This window comes from Sinohyriopsis cumingii, chromosome 3, assembly GCF_028554795.1.
Source record: "Sinohyriopsis cumingii isolate HCF-2022 chromosome 3, ASM2855479v2, whole genome shotgun sequence".
Lineage (NCBI taxonomy): Eukaryota > Metazoa > Mollusca > Bivalvia > Unionida > Unionidae > Sinohyriopsis > Sinohyriopsis cumingii.
The window spans coordinates 61,823,041-61,842,254 of NC_142963.1; positions in this window are offsets into that span (position 1 = coordinate 61,823,041).

Here is a 19,214-nt window from a genome sequence, read left to right on the forward strand (position 1 = left end):
CATAGACCCTGATCTGCATGCACATTATTACATTATTCTACGGCAGATCAGGATCTTTGTTGTTGGCATTTTGACTTGACTTATAAGTGAGTCTGCACGGTATTCCAGTTTGGATGGAGATATATATATGGAGATGCTGATCATTCCAATTTTGGCTGAATCGTTCCCATATTTAACCTCAAATTATGCAGTTACAGTTGCCATTGTAAAGTTATGAATTTCTAGCTAGCCTGGATTAAATTATATACAGGCAGATTCAAGCTTGAACACTTTTTCATCCATGTCAGATAAACACAACTTTTGCTCTTTTTTCTTCTTTTTTTTACACTGTATAGATTCTAAGCATTTGTATCAAAATTGTAATTAAATACTGATGTATCAGGACAAGCATTTAGTCTCTGATTCACCTTGGAGGGGGAAAATGTGTAAATAAAAGGCATGCAACACAAATCTGCATTGGTGAAAAAACTCAGTCTTCTTTTGGACTGACCATGTATCAAGGCTTTAAAAAAAAAAAGATGAATTCCTTGCATTACACGCTATATCTTCAAAAAAATTTACAATCTCACATGGCAGTAAAGATGATTGTCCTAAAAACATGTCATATAAGGTGCAGCAGGAATATTCACAGATAGGTTTCTCAAGCATTCTTTTAACAAAGTGAAAATTCTGGTGTTCGTTTGATTACTATAACTAAGATATTTTAACAAAATTGTTGAGCACAACCTAGCATTGCCACTACATACTTTTCCTCGCTCATTTTTCACAGAATGTTTCCAGATTCCAACATTGCTGTGAAATATAGTGAAAACAAAACACACCCTTTCCAGAAAAGTGAAGTTACATACATTTTCAGTCATCACAGATGGTTGTAACACTTCTGGTGGTTCCCATCTTTATCCTGTGGTGATATGTTGTTATGACGGTGGGCTGGGAAAGGGAATGATTTTGTTACTGTCATTTTCTGGGAGTGAAGGAGATTCTGGTTTGGAAAATATCTTCAGTCTCGTATTGTTAAGTATGAGGGAATTCCATATAAGAATTTTCTCCATTTGGTAGCAGTCATGATTGGGAAAAATTAAGGAGTAGCTGCATATGTTTCAAGACAAACAAAATCCAGGAATTGATGGTCAGGGTATAATTTTTAATTTATTTACTCCTTCCTTGACAAGAGTTCAGAGACAATATTAACTATAAGAATTTCAGCAGAGGTATGGGCTCTAAGTTAAAAAAGTAATAAAACAGGTTGCAACCAGATAGCTTTATTTAGAGTAGCATAGTAGAACCTGTCTTAAAAGACCACCCCTTTGCTAAAAAATAATGGTCTCAAAGATAGGTGGCCTGTCATGACAGTGATGGCACTATATTGGTAATCAGTAAACCTGTGCATGGAGAACAGTCTCTCAAGGCAGGTGATCTCTCGAGACAAACTTTACTGTATATCAAATACTGCTTGAAATCTGGAATCCATTGAATGATTATTTTATGTCACAGAAAGAGACAAAATACCAAACAAATTAAAGACGAAGAAAAACCAGTTACAAATCATGAGTAATGCAACTAAAATAAAATCTCCTGTTCAATAAGATCAGAACGTAGTTTTGAGGCATCTCAAAATTATTCCAAATCCAATTATCACAGCACCAAACTTTCAATTAAGACTGCCAAGTTCATCCCCTAAAGAAACTGGGACAAGATACCAGGATTCAGACAATTCAAATTACTGCAGTAATCAAAAAACTGTACATGCTTCTCTTTGAAAGTACATGGTCAGTCTTTATCTAGGTTACATTGGCTCTATAGCATGAGGCACCAGCTGTACTTAAAGCCAAGAAAATTTGAGGGAGTAGTTACTAACCTGTATGTCAGATTTGTTCACCCTAAAGCTGGGCAACTTCTTCCATTGTATTTTAAAACAAAAAGGAGGAGTGAACTTGTGATTGGATTTCAAGCAGAGAATACATTTAGAAAATGGTGAGAGTGATGGTAATTTCTTACACTTGGTTGACTTACACTTGGTTGACTTTCTCTAGCTTTTACATTAAAGACTGGGTTATTTACTGATCCTTGCCATCTCACCTCTGTCCCTGTCTTGCACTCATCTAATGTGGGTATGTGAGAAAGCTTGTCAATACCTTCCCTTGGGTCATTGATTCTCACCAGGGTTTTCCCAGGTTCTTCCTTCACCAGTTTTTCTGGCCACCTTCAGTAGCCTATCTTGCATAGCAAAATGGCATTAAACCAAAAATAACAACAACCTTCGTGACTTAGCCTTGCAAGAGAGAACTATATCTGGTGGCCCCAGTGTCAGTTGTCCAGATGTCCACACTGACTTTGCTGATTAGAGCATAACCTCATCATGGGCATTGGTTTAAAGCTTTTTCTAGATTTTCCTGTACATTTTCTTTGGTAAGGAATTCAAAATATTCTTCTCATTGCCTTTTGGTTAAGTTTTCACACGATTGCATCTAGCTCCCTCAGCTGTGCTGCCTCTATGTTAGTAGAATGATTTTACTATTTACATGAGGACATGTATCATCTCATCACCTGAGAAGTTTATCACGATACAGGTTGGATTTGTTCTTGCATTTCTTCCTCCTCCTAGCTGTTGTAACATAAATGTGATAATCAGATATTGTATTAGATGGATAATGTGAAGTTTTGATCATATATTGTGCTTATATGTATATAAATCCCCCCTCCTTCAATGCTAACTACATGTACCATTGTTATGGATGCACATCACTCAGCCTTGGGTCATCACTGATTTGGGTAGCCACCTAGCGGTGACTGGATGTAGTTATATTGGTATACTGGAAGAGCTTCTTCCCTTAGATTGCATTTTTAAGTATATATGTTACATTGATTAAAAAGAAGAATTTGATGTCTTTCCTGTAGGTCTGGATACAGAAGGTAGTGGAAATTACAGGTTATTCCAAATCTCAAACATTAATGTGATCATTTCAGTATTCTCAGAGAAATGTAATTTACAATAAAAAGTTTGCTTTGCTTGAGCCACACGTAGACACCAAATAAGTTCTTTAAGGGTTGGGCCATTTCAAAATTAGAGCCTTTAATGTCGACCTGGCTGGTGCAGGCATTGTTCATTATTTTAGTCCACTGCTGGCTTGATGGTGGCATTAACGACTCTCTAGGACAAACACCACCTGCGTCGATTGCTGATGCCTTCTCAGTGTCTACCAGAGATGGAATTGCAATGGTGAATATTGGCAGGATGCGGTCATCTTTGTTGTTGACATTTAGGGCCATGGTGGAAAGTTCAAGGTTAATACCATGCTTTGCCCCTCGGGCAGCTTTGATATGCTTTATTTAAGTGGGCATTAGCATGATTGGGACAAGTCCATAAAGGTTAGCAGATCAGATCTGCAAGGAGACTCTGGCCTGCCTTTATGGACATGGCAACCTTTTTGGGCTGGCATTTGAAGAGGAACACTAGTTGTTTTTTTCATATGGAATTGTGTTGTCATTTTGACTGAAGTTTTGCAAGTAGAAAAGCACTGCAAGCTTATGTACTGTTTGATTGTGTTGATTATGTGGTAATTTCTCTGGGGGTCTCGATGACCTTCATTCACCCACCTGTGACCTCAAGTAGTTATATTTTGTCTAAGAGAAGGATAGTGATGACTCTGTAGTTGACAACTATGCTCTTTATGATGCAGGCTTTGAAGTATATGTCCACAACAGACTTTTCGAGCAAGTAGAACTGTTCCAGGTCGAAGTAGTAGATTGGGTAAAGGTTGGTAAGGTCCATCTGGCTTATCTGGAGGCCTGAGTCCACGTTTTGGTCGTGTCCCATTTAGTTCAGTATTTGGTAGTAAGCGCAGGCCACGTTGCTAGCATAATCTTAATGGGATTTCCACAGTCGGCTCCTAGTGGCTGATAAGGTGCAAATTTACTCAGTAACACTGAGCTTATCAAATACCATTGGATTACGCTCTTGGTTATTTAGTTGTGACACGACCTGGAAGGAAATGAATATGTGCCGATGTGTGGTGATATCCTGCTGGTCCCTGATTTGACAGGAGCAGCTAACTGCTTGGCTTGAAAGTTCAGGGTGCTCATGTTCACCCCCCACCCCCACTGCAACTTGATCTCCACCTACAGTGACAGCGTTATAGCTGCTAAAAGATGGCGTTACTGTGGTATGGCACGGGAAATTTTACCACCCGCGTCCATCTGAGCCTCTCGCAAAACAAACATTGGTTCAAGATGTGTCTGTTGCCTCTCACTGCATTCAGTTGGACATCTGACCTTTCTTAAAGCAAATGGAGTATGGTCATTATGGTTAACTGTCTAAAAGCAAATGGGGTATAGTCATTGTGGTCTGTTATTTCCTTTGCAAACATCGTCGATGTTCTGCGCTGCGTAATCATAGCGAGGACTCAACTTCTTTACACGAGATTGCGGGCATTGTCGGACACGACCATCACACCTTTATTGACAAATGTCACCTTGTATGATGCATTAATTGATTATTATCTGTCCCGTCTTCCTTTATGGTTTTTCGACATCCTCAATAAAGGGTTCGGTGGGCAGGTGTCCTGTAACTGCAGCTTCACACGAGCTACGTGATTGGGATCGCGTGTCTCCCATGAGTAGCAGATCGCGGATGCTTCAGTCACGAAACAAGTCCTCGCGTGTTGAGGGCGATGTCTTGCACGACTTGGATATTTTGCCTTTGCACAAGTTCAACCAACATCTGATATATCGTTACAGGCGAAGGCCTACGACCTAGGTGTAAATAGCGTGTTTTGGATGCCATAGATTTGGTTATGGTCAAGTTTAAAGCAACAGGTTGTACCATTGGGACAACTTTTGGCCGAGTACCCCGTTTGCAAAGGTACGCGTTTCGGACGGCGAAGTTTGACCACGTACAGTGCCAACTTGCTGAAATGATCTTGACGAATGAAAGCGGAAATATGTGTACAGCTTTCAGCCTCTAGTATACTGAGAACAGAAGACGGTCTTGGACATAGAGGCCAACGGTGAGATTTCGTAGCAGAGGTAGAGCTGGTTGTCATCCTAGTCGGGTAGAGTAAAGCGCGGCGTATTAATTCCCCCGGACCTTCACTGGGCGAGTAGATGGGCAACAGTGGTGCGATTGTCAGGAGCCAGCGCGGATTTCACTCATTAGCTTTGACATGAATCTCTCTTTAATTTGAACTCAACATCGTCCATTATATCACCTTTTAGCAGGCGTTTACAGTTAGCTCTACCCTCACTGATTAGCTCGTAGGATTTGTTGCCGGCACTTGAAAGATCCTATCAACGTTTCCAGGCGTTTGGCAAGCTCGTCTGTGCCGCTGTAGCAGAGGATAGTGATAGTGTTGTTAACTGCATTTATTCCATTTGCTCACTAACAGCAATCGCTGTTGTGTGGTTCTATGTGCTCGCACACGTTGACAGGTCTACGTCTGTATTAACTTATTATCTTTGCCATTTGGCATGTGGGCCCTCGCAGATGATATTTTTGGTCGCATAAACTCCTCAAACACAGGGCCACTTACCTGCTTTTTCCAAGATACCTCTTGAAACGTCCACTTTGACGAATTGTCTTTTAAGTTATTTAGGGCTTCTATTTGTCTTTGTCCGACTAGGCAGCAATTGACACTTTTGGTACTACTGCCGCGATATTATAGCGCCCTTATCCTTGTTGTTGTGGGGTTTAACGCCATTTTTCGCCAGTATTAATGGTGGAGGAAGAACCCGGGAAAACCCCGTGAAGAACCACCGACCCATGAGAAGCTACTGGCAAGCTTTCTCACATACCCACATTGGCTGAATCCGAGACTCGAACCGGCGCAGATAGAGGTGAGATGGCAGTGATCCGTAACGGAGAGCGCTTTAGACCACTCGGCCACTCGGGGCCCCTCCCTTATCCTTGTTTCCTTGCTCAGTAGACCTCTGAGGATGTGTACACATTCTTTCCAACGCCAAAACAGTTTCAGCCCCTTCTTTATAGTACGGGCTGCTTTACCTTTCTGATGTCCTCGCGCATTTCTTTTGTGGTCTTTGTGGCGAGGGTTCTTCGAACTTGATAAAGATACGGTTCTCCAACTAGTTTGGTCTTCCATCACAAACCAAAGTGGCTGGTAACAATCTTGCAGCAGCTCGGGACGGATTTCTGCGAAAGCTCTTGGCTTCCCTTTTTGTTAGGTCACGCCACATTTTTCTTAAAGTTTTGTCCCCAAGGCATCTCCTATCCTCCTTTTCTATCCAAACGATTACTCTCATTATATATCATATAGATCTGCTCGTTCGCGCGTACTGGAGGGAACCAGCGGAGGTAATATTAGTAAGTAATTCGCTGTATGATGCTGCTCATTTTGAATAAATAGCTCTATTGACAAAGGTGTTTTTTCGTTCAAAGATTTCTTATGAAGTTTAGATATAGCTGCTTTTACTTAAAAAAAAATTAGAAATGACGTATCACTAAAAATAAACAAACCTTTAAACGAATTCTTCTCCAAAACTGTTTAAGAGAAGTTGGCCATACTTGATAGAAAAAATCCTGGCGTGAAGCCTTTTCAAGCTGTACAAAATATTCCGAACTGCCTTTAAAGATATCAGCCATTATTAAACAATAGAAAAATATTTCAGTTAGAAACTAATAAGCAGAATTTGACCAAACAAAAAATTGGCAAAAGGCTTGCTGGTATTGAGCGATTTCAAATATGTGTGCGTGTTTGGATTTTTAAAGTTGCTTTAACAATTTGAGTCATATCGCTACCATGTCTGCAGTATGACAGTTATTGTGATGTCTAGCACTGGGGCATCAAGCCGCAGACACGTAGCATCATGCGCCACCCATCATTATCCTGACACCAGGCCGACCAGTCCTAACACTAACTTCTTAATGATGAGCGCCAACCGAGGCAGCTGTTGGTACTATTTTGTATGACTCGGCCGGGGTTCGACTCCGCGATCTCCAGTATCCGAGGCGGACACTCCAACCACTTAGGCCACAAGAGCGGTCTTTCAGATATGCACAACTGATACTGATCTGACATATAATACGGTCACCACTACCAAAAGTGGAAAGTCCCTGAAATGACTCGTCCAAAACTGTTCTAGACAATTTGATCATATTCATGAAGACCTTTAAATTTTATACAAATGATGTCGATCCGCCATTCAATATGGAAACAGTAATCTAATACAGAAAAACCATTCAAGAACTTCTACAAAACTGTTGAATAGAGTTTGACATAAAGCATCATGGCATAAAGAGCTTTCAAGTTTGACAACTACCGCCAATACTAAAATTAAGAAACTTTAAGCGATTATCTTCTTTAAATAAAATCATAATGACATTAAAATCTTTCCAATTTAATGAAAACATGTGAATCTATCATATATATCTATCAGCTTGACCTTGCTAATAATCCCCTATTGACGGTCAGTAGAATGTTTTTCGCGTGAGTTCGTCTGTGGGTTTATTGTGAATCTGATTGTACCCACTTGTTAGGACATTACGTAAGGAATGTCATGTTCTTATGTATGTTCGCTATTCCGGTGCCATTCTGTTTCATTGACTTAACACAAAACTAACAAAACATTGGAGTTTATTTGGTATTTATTTCCATCGAAAAGCGAAACATGCGAACTTTTCTTTAGTCCTACCGACAGACGAATGATGCGTGTAAAAGTTTATACAGCAATAATTGCTGCTGTTTATCTCTCCCCGGATAGTAGCGTATTTACGAGTTCTGAATCTCTTAACCTGTTTCGTCTTGTTTGAACATGTTAACCAAGTTTCATCCACTTTCAAGCGGTTTTGTAAATTTTTAAACTAAAATGAAACTATGTAACATTTTTTTAAATTTCAAAATGAAAAACGGGCACAGTGGCCAATGCTATAATATCAAGAATACAAACTCAGTCGCAGTAAGTTATTGTTGTTTGCAAGGTCTCTACACAGATTCAGGCTCAGTACTAATAACAAAAGACCTTGCTCAGTAGTCGTCAAATTTATTTCAGAAGAACCTGTGAACGGGTTCTGGATCAGTGTTCATCATTTTTTTGGATAAAGCTGTCTCAATGGATGTAACTTTCGGTTTTAAGAGAAACCTGGCTCACTAACCCCACAAACAGTTGTAATAGCAACACCTAAGTTTTTGGCTCTATGATTGGCAAAATAGCTCTTATAAAGCAGGGTGACCCACACACGAAAAACATATAGAATAAAAAAAGCCAGGACCCCACCCGCCGTATATTTATTTTATTAAGTATATAATTAACTGCATTACTAAGAAAATTTATGACAAAATACCAACCTATTTTGATAAGCTTGTCCCCTGTGTATAGACTTACAGAGAAACAAGTTACATCCAGGGCAGATGCCGATTTATTTTGCAGACCTTTTTTCTACTCTGTAGATTATTGTCATCATTTCAGACATTTTGTGTTGCTGGTTTTACGCGGCTCTCTATGTAAGCACTTCAGTGAACAAGCACCTTGCTAGCGTCATTATGGTTGACCTAAAGCTGTTTCATTCAACCTTCAGTTACCAACACTTTTTTCAATTTTGTTTTAAATTTTATATTAGTATATTAGTGTGGATTTTATAGTCGATCAATTTGAGAAAGAAAGCCACAAACGCTTCTAAGAGGTTCTTTTGGAAAAAGAACAATAAAAGATTTAGATAGTTGCCGGTTTATGAGTCAATAACTGCAGCAACTTCCTATAAATCCAAACGATGATAAATTCACAGAAACAAAGAAACATTTTAATGTAATAGAGAGCTTAAACACCGAAGCCTATTCACGAAACAAGTTATTTTGACTTTTTGAAAAGGAATATGTATCAATATTTTACTTTATGGCTATAACATTGAATAATAATTTAATCAAATCTTCTACCATCTTGTGATCAAATGAAAATTCCAGTTTAACAATACGGGTTTTTTTCTGTTAACTTTCCGGCAATTTAATCTATAATAACTACCTGTACTACATCGCCCATTGCCCATACTGAAGAAAAAATATAACAGTGGGCTTATTCTTTAAATAAACATTTTTATCCACAGCTGCTGGGTCAGCAGGAAAATGATATACAAGTAATTAAATATACAATTTAAATTTTTGTGAGGCTTTGATCAAAACATTGTATATAAAAACTAGTATATATTCTCATAAAATAACTTTTCCACATTCCGAAAAGTTGTAAACATTTTCGACTATTGCCTGTAACTTGAATCAGTGAAAACTTGACGGATTCTGCCTTAATCCTAAAGTACAAACTTCTGTTTCTGGCGTAATATCAGCAATAAATAAATTCTCCACATTTCTACTATTGATAAAGTATCTTCTCTGTCATAGTTACCATAAATTTAATAATAATAACAGTTTTCCTGGTTTTTCTTCAAGAATGTACTTATTTGTGTACAAAGAAATTAAAAAATTAACATACTTCAGTTATTAGATTTAAAATATAGGTTTAATTGAGTTTTGATTTTCTCGATGCCTTCCTCTAGGCAAATCAATTCTGGACTCTGTTTATGGGGCGTTAGTTGAATTTGATAAACATTTTTTGTAATCTAATAAAGACTAGAAGCATTTTTGATATTATGAGGGAAAGAGTTCCAAAGAGCAATCTTAGACGGAGAAAAAGTCTGCAGTCTGGTACGTTTTGTTGTGATGTTTGAGAGTTACATCGACGGTGATTAGATGCCTTCTATTTACTTTGTGGAAGAAGATCACTTTAAAGGTTAGGAACGTGATTATTTATAATCGAACACGTTATGCTCAATCTCTTCTTTTTTGTTCGACTTGGTCCGGATAGAGATATATGGTTTATCGTATCGGTCAATGGACATTTGGATAAAGGTAACTATAACACTTCTAGGATGCCGGACTATACCAATTTATTCAAAAAGTATGAATAATGGTTATCGGCAAGCTGTTCCTCCTACACACGAATGGTCAGTCGCGATTTGTCATAATAACCAAGCCGGTTCGTCAAACCCTTTCTGCACGCAGTTCGAAGCTTAAACCTCGAAAAAAGTATGTTGTCTGTTGTTCTGAACTGAATAAAGTTGTACGATTAGAATTTAAAAGATCTTGGAAATTTTGGTTCTTTAATTATGATGCTAAATTTCCTTTGCGTCAATGTACAAAACGTGTTTGGAACTTAGGCTTGAGTTCACGGTTTTAGACTTCCTATGGAAGAAAAGAAATTAAATACATTGTTTATGTTTTTTGTTTTCCACTGGCATGACAACCACCGCACAGAGTACACATATTGATATTTACAGATGTAAGGAGAAAAGATGACTGTGACAAAAACACAAAGATTTTTCACGACATTTTAAAAATACGTGTGTGCAGTTTAGCAATAAATTACGGTTGCAGTTAAAAAGTATATTATTTATTTATGTTGTCAAGGAAACATTCCATTTGCGGAGATTACATCTACTTAATAGTGTTTATCAAAACGCATCTCATTGTATTGGTTTGGCTGGGCTAAACCATTTGCGGAGATTGCATCTGTTTAATGGTGAGTATCGAAAACGCATTTTATTGTTTTGGTTTTGTTGGACTAAGACTGTTTTAAGCTTTTTGTGTCTACAAGGCACTTATGGGCTTTAACATCAGCTAGCTATAGGTTATGAATATATACATACACCTTTGACCATAAAACGGAGTAATATCACATATTAGACATATCAGCTGCCTTTTATTTTAGTCTTGTTGTTTACTCAAACAAAATCTGACCGCATCAAAATAATGTATTTACCTCTTCTTTGCAGGTGTCTACCTTATAGATAACTTGGAGGAGGTGGTCAGCTGTTACAATAATTATGTGTGCTGTGATCTCCGCCATACATCACAAAGATCCAAAGGTCATGGTATCAACAGTGTGCAGGAGTAATACAGAGTTTTTTTGCCTGTATCACATGTACGGATCGCTCAACTTGTCTGACTGAAAGAAAATCATCTTTGACCAAATACAAGGACGTTCTCAAGGACGACCACAAAACGGACGAGAATGGAATCTACTTTAAGGACGAATCTACATCGCAAGTGAACGGAAACATGGCAGCCTTGGAGAAATATACTCAGCCCATCCCACACACATAGCGTTCTTTCCAAAAGATTAAAATAATTCCAAACTTTGCTGTTTCTGGGAAATTATATCCGATACTGGACATCCCAATAAATGGAAACATGTTGCTAGAATTTGGGACAGATTTTTCTCTGCTTTTCCTAAATAATTACTGTTGTTTCATCTTTCATTTTTCTTAGTGATAGTAACGGGCAACAAGGCATACAGAAATCGAATTTTAGGAGGGATATATCGGAAGAAGAAAACAAAAACAGCTACTTCTAAAGTACATTTTACTCTCATGATGACATTTTTGTGCAATATAGAATTCAATGACTGCGGTCTCAAAATTATATGCTACGCGAAGATCCATTAGATTGGAGTTTAAATGGTTGGTTTCCATGGAGCTTAAATGGTTGGTTTCCATGGAGTTTAAATGGTTGGTTTCCATTACTTTATATACTTTACATCCTCTTTACTGTTAAATGCATACTTAAGTATAACGCCGACAGTTTTGTCCTCCGGTGGTGGTGGTTGAATGGGGGAGTCCAGGATTTTTATTGGATCCCGAATGATAGAATGCTTCTATTAAACACATTTACCAAATAACATAGAATATATTGACATAGCAAACATGTATTTTGATTCGCATAAAAACAACAAGAATATTTTTAACCCAGCCGTAGATCGGTATGCCATGCTTCTTTATGAAGAAGAAAAACAAAATACACCGTCATCTCAATCAACCGCTTAAACCTTTTTTTAAAAATTTGAAAAATACCATAGCTCATCAGTGTGTCTATCAACCAGCATCATTTTCAGACTTTAAAAAACACTCGTATATGATCACTGCCTTAAAATTTTGGAAAATCTCGGATCACTCCCATTGAAAAAAAAGTGTGATCACTACTATGGACCTATGAATGAAGATAAAAGTTACGGACAAATCGACCAACGGAAAGTTAAAGAGATAGATGGGGGATAAACATAGTCGGTAGCAATGTTAATTAAAGCATAATACGACTTAAATAAATGTTATTGTTTGAATTGCTGTTTCATCTCCTTTAGTCTCTATCCCCCTCTTGTTTCGATATACTCAATGGTGACCCAGTGGCTGAGCGTTAAGCGTTCAAGAACTAAACCGTGCTGTTTTTGTAGTTTTCTACTTTCTTTATTTAAACCATCGTTCATGCTTAAATCATAAGTGATTTTTATTTATATAATAAAAGAGAATGAAAATGGAAGCTCAATAGAACACAAGAAGAAACGTATCAATTTCCTAAAGAATTGTGAGCAACTTTAATAGATACCGTGGAAGAGAACTGAATTTTGTAGCGGATACACATGGCAAGGATCTGAAAAGTTAATTCACTCCGTCGGTACACAGTATCCTGAAGTCAATCTTTACCGCATTAGAAATGCAAGCATTTGTATTTTTTTCTTCATATAAATATTATGTAATACATGTCTAATCGTTTCCTTTTAATGCAAAATGTATACAACTCGTGGTATATCAGTGATGCACCGTGTATACTATACATATTATCTCTCTATGTACGTATGTGCGTGTGTGCGTGCATACGTACGTACGTGCGTGCGTACATGCATGCCTGCATGCATCCATCCATCCATACATACATATGATTGCTAATTTATTGAGTATAACTGCTTCAAAGGTCCAAACAGCTAATGTTTCTTTAGGAGTAAATTCAAACAGAATTTAAATAAAATTTGACTAGATCATTGCACCATACAAAACAAGATACAGAATACGTGCGTGAACTTTAACCTTCTAGATCAGGGTGGTCCTACATCTTTAACACCGCTGAACACATCGAAAAAAATGTAAAACTAACTGACAACAAGTATGCACGAAAAAATGAATACTAATCTTTTATTATAAGATGCTCTGTATAGAGGGGAGGACTGCTAATGAACAGTTCCTTACAAATTTTCTAGTTTCCTTACGCCTATGTAAAACCAACACTTATTGATTGAACGGTGACTCGTTGCGGATGTATTTGTGTAGGGGATATAACTCTATTATAACTGAGGGACTTGTATGTACCGTTGTTATCTTACCCTAACGTTCTAGAACGAGGTACAGTAATTTCCTTAAAATTTTTTTTTAATCCTACAGTGATTTAAATCCCATTATCAAAGACAATTGACGATAAAAGGAACACAATTGAGACGTGTAAAGTATTTATTGGCAAATACAAGACACGGCTTTGAGATTTCACAAAAATGAAAATAAATTAACTTGAAGTAATTTTGACAGAATGAATATGTAGAAATGTGAACACTGGGAACAGATGTTCAAAGCTTACATAAATATGATTTAAATAAGGAAGGTCATCGATCCGATATGTTGCAACCTTAGATGCGAATCAGCTGAGGATAATATTTAAATTTTTCAGCAATGAAACTGAGTTAAATTAAAATGTTACATGAAAATGCAAACTAAGCTAGATACAAAAGGTAGTGAAAATGTTGCAGTAATGAAATTTGCACATTATAGGAACGTCTACTTGAAGCTGTCGAGGCTGATTATTATCCGGGAACGGAAATTCATTGAGCCTACGAGTGCTAATCTTTTACATTGTAAGTATTCATTGTATTTTAGTTACACGGCGAATCAAATTTTTTATAATTCATGTGTACATGTTCAATTTGATGAACACGTTTATTTTTAAATCTGCTTTAGAATTAAAAGTCGCACAAGTGCAGATAAACTTAATCAAACCCTGCAGAGACAATAAGTTTGTTTTTAATTATTTAAGAAATAAAAAAGACTAACATGTTTTAAAAGAGGGAAACATACTGATGAAATTAGATAGTTATAGAGTGGTATGCTTGCATCATCATCATCATCTTTTGGAGAAGATAACTTGATAACAAAAATTAAATATTATAATTTACTTCCTTGCAATCATAAAACTTTAATAAAAATTAAAAGATAAACAAATATAAACAAATACACACACACACACACACACACACACACACACACACACACACACACACATATATATATATATATATATATATATATATATATATATATATATATATATATATATATATATATATATATATATATATATATATATATATATATATATATATATATATATGTGTGTGTGTGTGTGTGTGTGTGTGTGTGTGTGTGTGTGTGTGTGTGTGTGTGTACAGCCTGACCTCGTGGAGAAAGCTCATAATAAGCCGTAGAGGCAACAGCGATAACTTCGTGCATACAAAATTGAAAAGAGATATATAGTAAGACCATAATAGCAAAGTTTGTATAAGGAATAAAATAGAATACAAGACTAAAAAATTGCTTTCATTATATATATCATTACATTTTGCATGATCTGTAGAAGTTGCAAGTTACATGATATCTATTTGCAGAATGTAGTTGCACACTGCGTTGTGTGGCACATATTCATAGATGTGTTACACATCATGTTTAAACTAGACTGAGTTATGAATCACAGACGAGCTCTCTCTCTCTCTCTCTGTCTCTCTCTCTCTCTCTCTCTTCGGTTCCAATTCTACTGAGAATTAAGGACATGTCTTGTGCAATGTTACACAAGGGTAGACGATTGTACAGAGTGTAAATTGTAAATAAAACCAGTAAACAGAAAAATCATACTACTTAAGATACTGGATACTAAATGTGTTTTGCTGCGAGTGAATCAAGAGATGGTAAACAATGACAAAGAGCAAAGTTCTTAATCTACTGTTACAGCAGGATGTTTTGCCTCTGTTTTTCAACCGAAAATTGCTTGTCACTGGATTCCCTTCCCAGAATTTTCTAACGCTGTACCGCAAGTCTGACCTCATTTAAACCAGCTACTGACGACAAGTGAGCAGCTGAGTAAATACCTATGTATATTATAAAAGCATTTGTCCACTGATTCATATCGATCATTTTAGCGTGTGATGACCTAGAATGTACTACGAAGTGACCATCAACAATTGATATCTGCTTAGATTCGTCCTGAACAGCCAACGGTCTAGAAAATGCATACTAAGAGATATGTACTCACCATTTTGTTTAGGTGTTTCCGATACATTACAGCCAAGGTTTGACTGCAAGGAAAGCAGTCGAAAACTGTCCCCAACCAAAGCACCTTACCTGACGCTGGGGCGTGATTAACAATAGGTATGTTTTTGGCAGCCAAGGACTGTGTCCGTTGTGGAGCAACTGGTTTCATCACCCTCTTTGCCATAGTGGAAGATGAAAGGATATTTGACCGGATAAGCCATTGATTTGCAACGCTGATGGGCGTAAAGGCTCTTATATTTCCTGGTAGACTATCTAATGGTGCCAGGTATAATGCCTAAAACTTAAGCATACGACTTATAAAGTAATTACATGCAAACATTTTTTCTTTACCGGAAGATAATTTAGATACTATTGTTTTTAAAAACTAATATAATGGATGTAATGGGGCATATTACTTAGTCTATACAAGCAGAAGAAAAATATTGTTTTGAAGCTATTTCAAGGCCGTATTTTTTTTTCAACAAAGACAACCTCAGGCCCTCACGCTCCCCAGCACACACACACACACACACACACACACACACACACACACACACTTAAATAGTCTGTCCTTTAGAAACACCAGCACAATGTAAACCAGCTCTCTACGTAGGGTACATGATGTAACATACTGGATTTAATCCCATTATCTGTTAAGAAGTCATAAAAGTTTCCCCTCTTAATTTTCCAGCACAAACAGCCAAAATTACACATTCTGCATTTTCCACCATTTTATTCCATCGTTTTTTAATTAAAAAAAATCTCTTTATAATTATTTTTACCGACTTCTCTCCCTTGTTATATTTATCTTATTGCTTTTGTATTATTGTGCTAAGTTATTTAATATTTTGTTGATCTCTATAATCTTCTTTAAGCTCTCCTCTGTCAATCATCGATTTCTAATTCTAGCTTTTCTTTAATAAACATTTTGTAAAAAAAAGAAAACATTATTTTGTGGTGGACTTTCTTCTAGTTTGTGTATTGCCATACTGTGTTTATGTTTCTATATATATATATATATATATATATATATATATATATATATATATATATATATATATATATATATATGTTAGTTTATTAAACCGTATTCTTCTGGAAGTTCCCTACACATAGACTAACGAGAACAATTTCTTTTAATGTATTTATTGCCAATCTTTCTAAATACTTTTGGTTGTAACCTGATTCTTTTCCTTCCTTTTCTGCTCTAAACTCAATATACTATGTCAGCAGTTCATTGAAAGAGAAAGCTGATGAGCAAAATTTTAATGGTACGTCTTTGTTACACTCATTTGAAAGTCTATATTCCAGTCCTGTAATTTTAAATGTTGTAGATTAGCCAATATCCAAAGTGCATATTGTTCTGTAGTCTTGTTGTTGATTTAAAAGAATTGGTTATTTGTGGTTGAAAGTACTTCCCATTCTCTATACTTTCTCTATGCAAATGTAAAATAATTTTAATTCAGTTAAAGTTCACTTGAATCTTCTAATGATATATTGTCCAGCTTTGGAATTTGGGGATGTTGCTGCAAACCTTCACTCTTGGCATTCTGTTAAGTCCAAATAATTTGTACAAATCTGCTCATTAATTTCTGGAAACGTTAATTGGCGTATAAATATGTTATTTAACTTATATGTATACATTCTGTTTTGACCAGTTTATCCCATCTGTATTACCATTATGGATAAAGTAACCAAAATAATTGTCTGTTTCGCTTTTATCGACTGTAAATTGTTCTGTATCTATGAAATAATTTTCCATTTCTCGCTTGCAAAATATTCGATAAAAATCCTGGCGAACACTAAAATGATATCCTTTCCGTTTTCATCACTGTTGACGTTGTTGGTAACTGATATTAGAGGAAGTTCTCCATCTGGTAATTCTTTCTTACACAGTGCTACTATAAATTCTTGTGGGTCTTTAAAAAGGTTGTTCAATCCTCTTTTGTTCGTTATCTGTATGGCATTTGTCTCCAAGATAATGCAGTTGTTTTCAGTCTTAACACCGTGTTATCTGTAACTTAAGTTCATCGAGTATAGAGATTACTCCATTACAATGTTCCGTCTTATCAGTTAGTCTGGGACTTTATTGCTGTTGTGTTTTGTTATGCTTTTGTTCTTTCTTTCTTTCTTTCTTATTTTTTGTAAACTATTATTCCAAGGTAAATACATTAATTATTATTATGTTGTTTGGAAGGTTTATGTCTTTCCCTATCGCAATTATAGTTGTTTTTTTTTTTTTGTTTGTTGAATATGACTGTGTAGGTCAGTTTGGCATGCATTCTCGAGCAGATGCCATGTATCAAAGTTGGCGGCAGCAGCCTTGCACTTACCGATTTTTATGTCGTTAGTAGACATGTAATTTACAAACTCCTCCATTTATATATCAATAATTTTATTTTCAGATAAATATATACAGTATTAGACTCTAATGTAGTTTAGAAATGTATTAGTTGTAATTTTGACAGGTGTCATTAAATTTATTTTTTATCTTTTAACGTTTCAAAATTTCGTAATATTTTCTCAGACCTATGTGCTCACATGTAACAACTTGGTAGCAAAATGGGGGTTAGTTGAAACGGTAGTAGTTAGAAGAATGGGTAGGTGTCGTGTGTCCTATATGAAAGAAGGTACGAAACCTTTATATGGAAATTTGTTCTATTTACTCCGGTCATGGGCGCCCACATTTGCCCAGCACCCCATTTCGCCTCTAAACATGTATTAGCCTACATACGTACAACTTAATAGCTGATCACTACATGTTTGCTCCCCACCCCGAAAATAATTATGCGGACGTCCCTGGCTGCGGTGAACTCGGATCAAATTAAAGCCAGTTATATACTCGGCAGCATGATATTACTATCCAGATTAGCTGATTTTGCCAAAATTATAATATTGCTCGCTATCATTTTAAAGTGAAAGTGTCAAGAGACTTATGAAAAATTATTTTTTGCCGTGTAGCATATAGAGCATATGAACGTTTTTTTAGTACGTATAAGTAGATCAGGAAACATTGTAATGGCGCCTTCCAATTGACTTCATGAGCCTTACTTAAATATCCGTTACTCCATATAATAGTTTGCTTTACAAAAAGGAATGTCACCATCATTTGTTTTTTTTTTCTTCATACCAAACATAAATGCGTCCAATCTGCCGCACATCAACGGAAACATATTGTTTGTCAGACTCAAACAAATATGGTGAAAACTGTCAAACTAAAACTTTCGGTAAAACGTCAAAGGTTTGATAACAAAAATATTTATAAGGTAGTAAAAAACTGTTTTTTTTTAACCCTTGGTACCTGACTGTATCATTGTTATGTGTCATTTATATTCTATAATGATCATTGAAAGCAAGATATTAGAAAACTGATTTTTGTACGCAGGTAATAATTCTATTTTAATATATTAATGTGCCTGTAGATTGAAAAGGACCAGTTAGTAGGTGTTTACGTAGGTGTTTACGATCATTAATACTAAACCTGGTTACTAGTTTGGGGTCGTTTCCCCATGATAGGTCGGTAAGGATGATTCTTAGAAGATTTAAGTTATTTCCCACTCGATGAGTCTGACAGGCGGTTATTTTACGACGTGGGCTATTGGAAATGTCACGTGATGAGCGGGAGAACATTTCGTTTTAGGCCTGTATTCGGGTAAAAAAGGAGAGAACTAAGCAATTAATTTATTCCTATTTCGGATTCTTATTTTGTATGTTCGTTTGCCAATACTAGACTGCAGTCGCATTTAATTATGTGCTATGATATAATTTTAAAGGATATATTTGTTTGGATTATTCATTGGGAAAAAAAGTGCTCATTTGACTAAAATTGTTCTGGAAATACTGTGAACTTATTCAAATGTGTTCTGAACAAGGCCTTGTGATATGTCAGGACTGTTGGCAGACCAGTTCCTTCATGGCTCTGAAATTAATTCGGAACATTCGATTCCCTAGGACTTGTGGTAAAACTTTCGTAATTATTTGGGATTTAATTCATGATACTGTAAATTTTGTCTTAAAATGTCATGTTATAACTTTCATAATTAAATTACTTAAGTTTTACAAAACTTGTTGGCTTTGCTTCTTTCTGTTACTTACT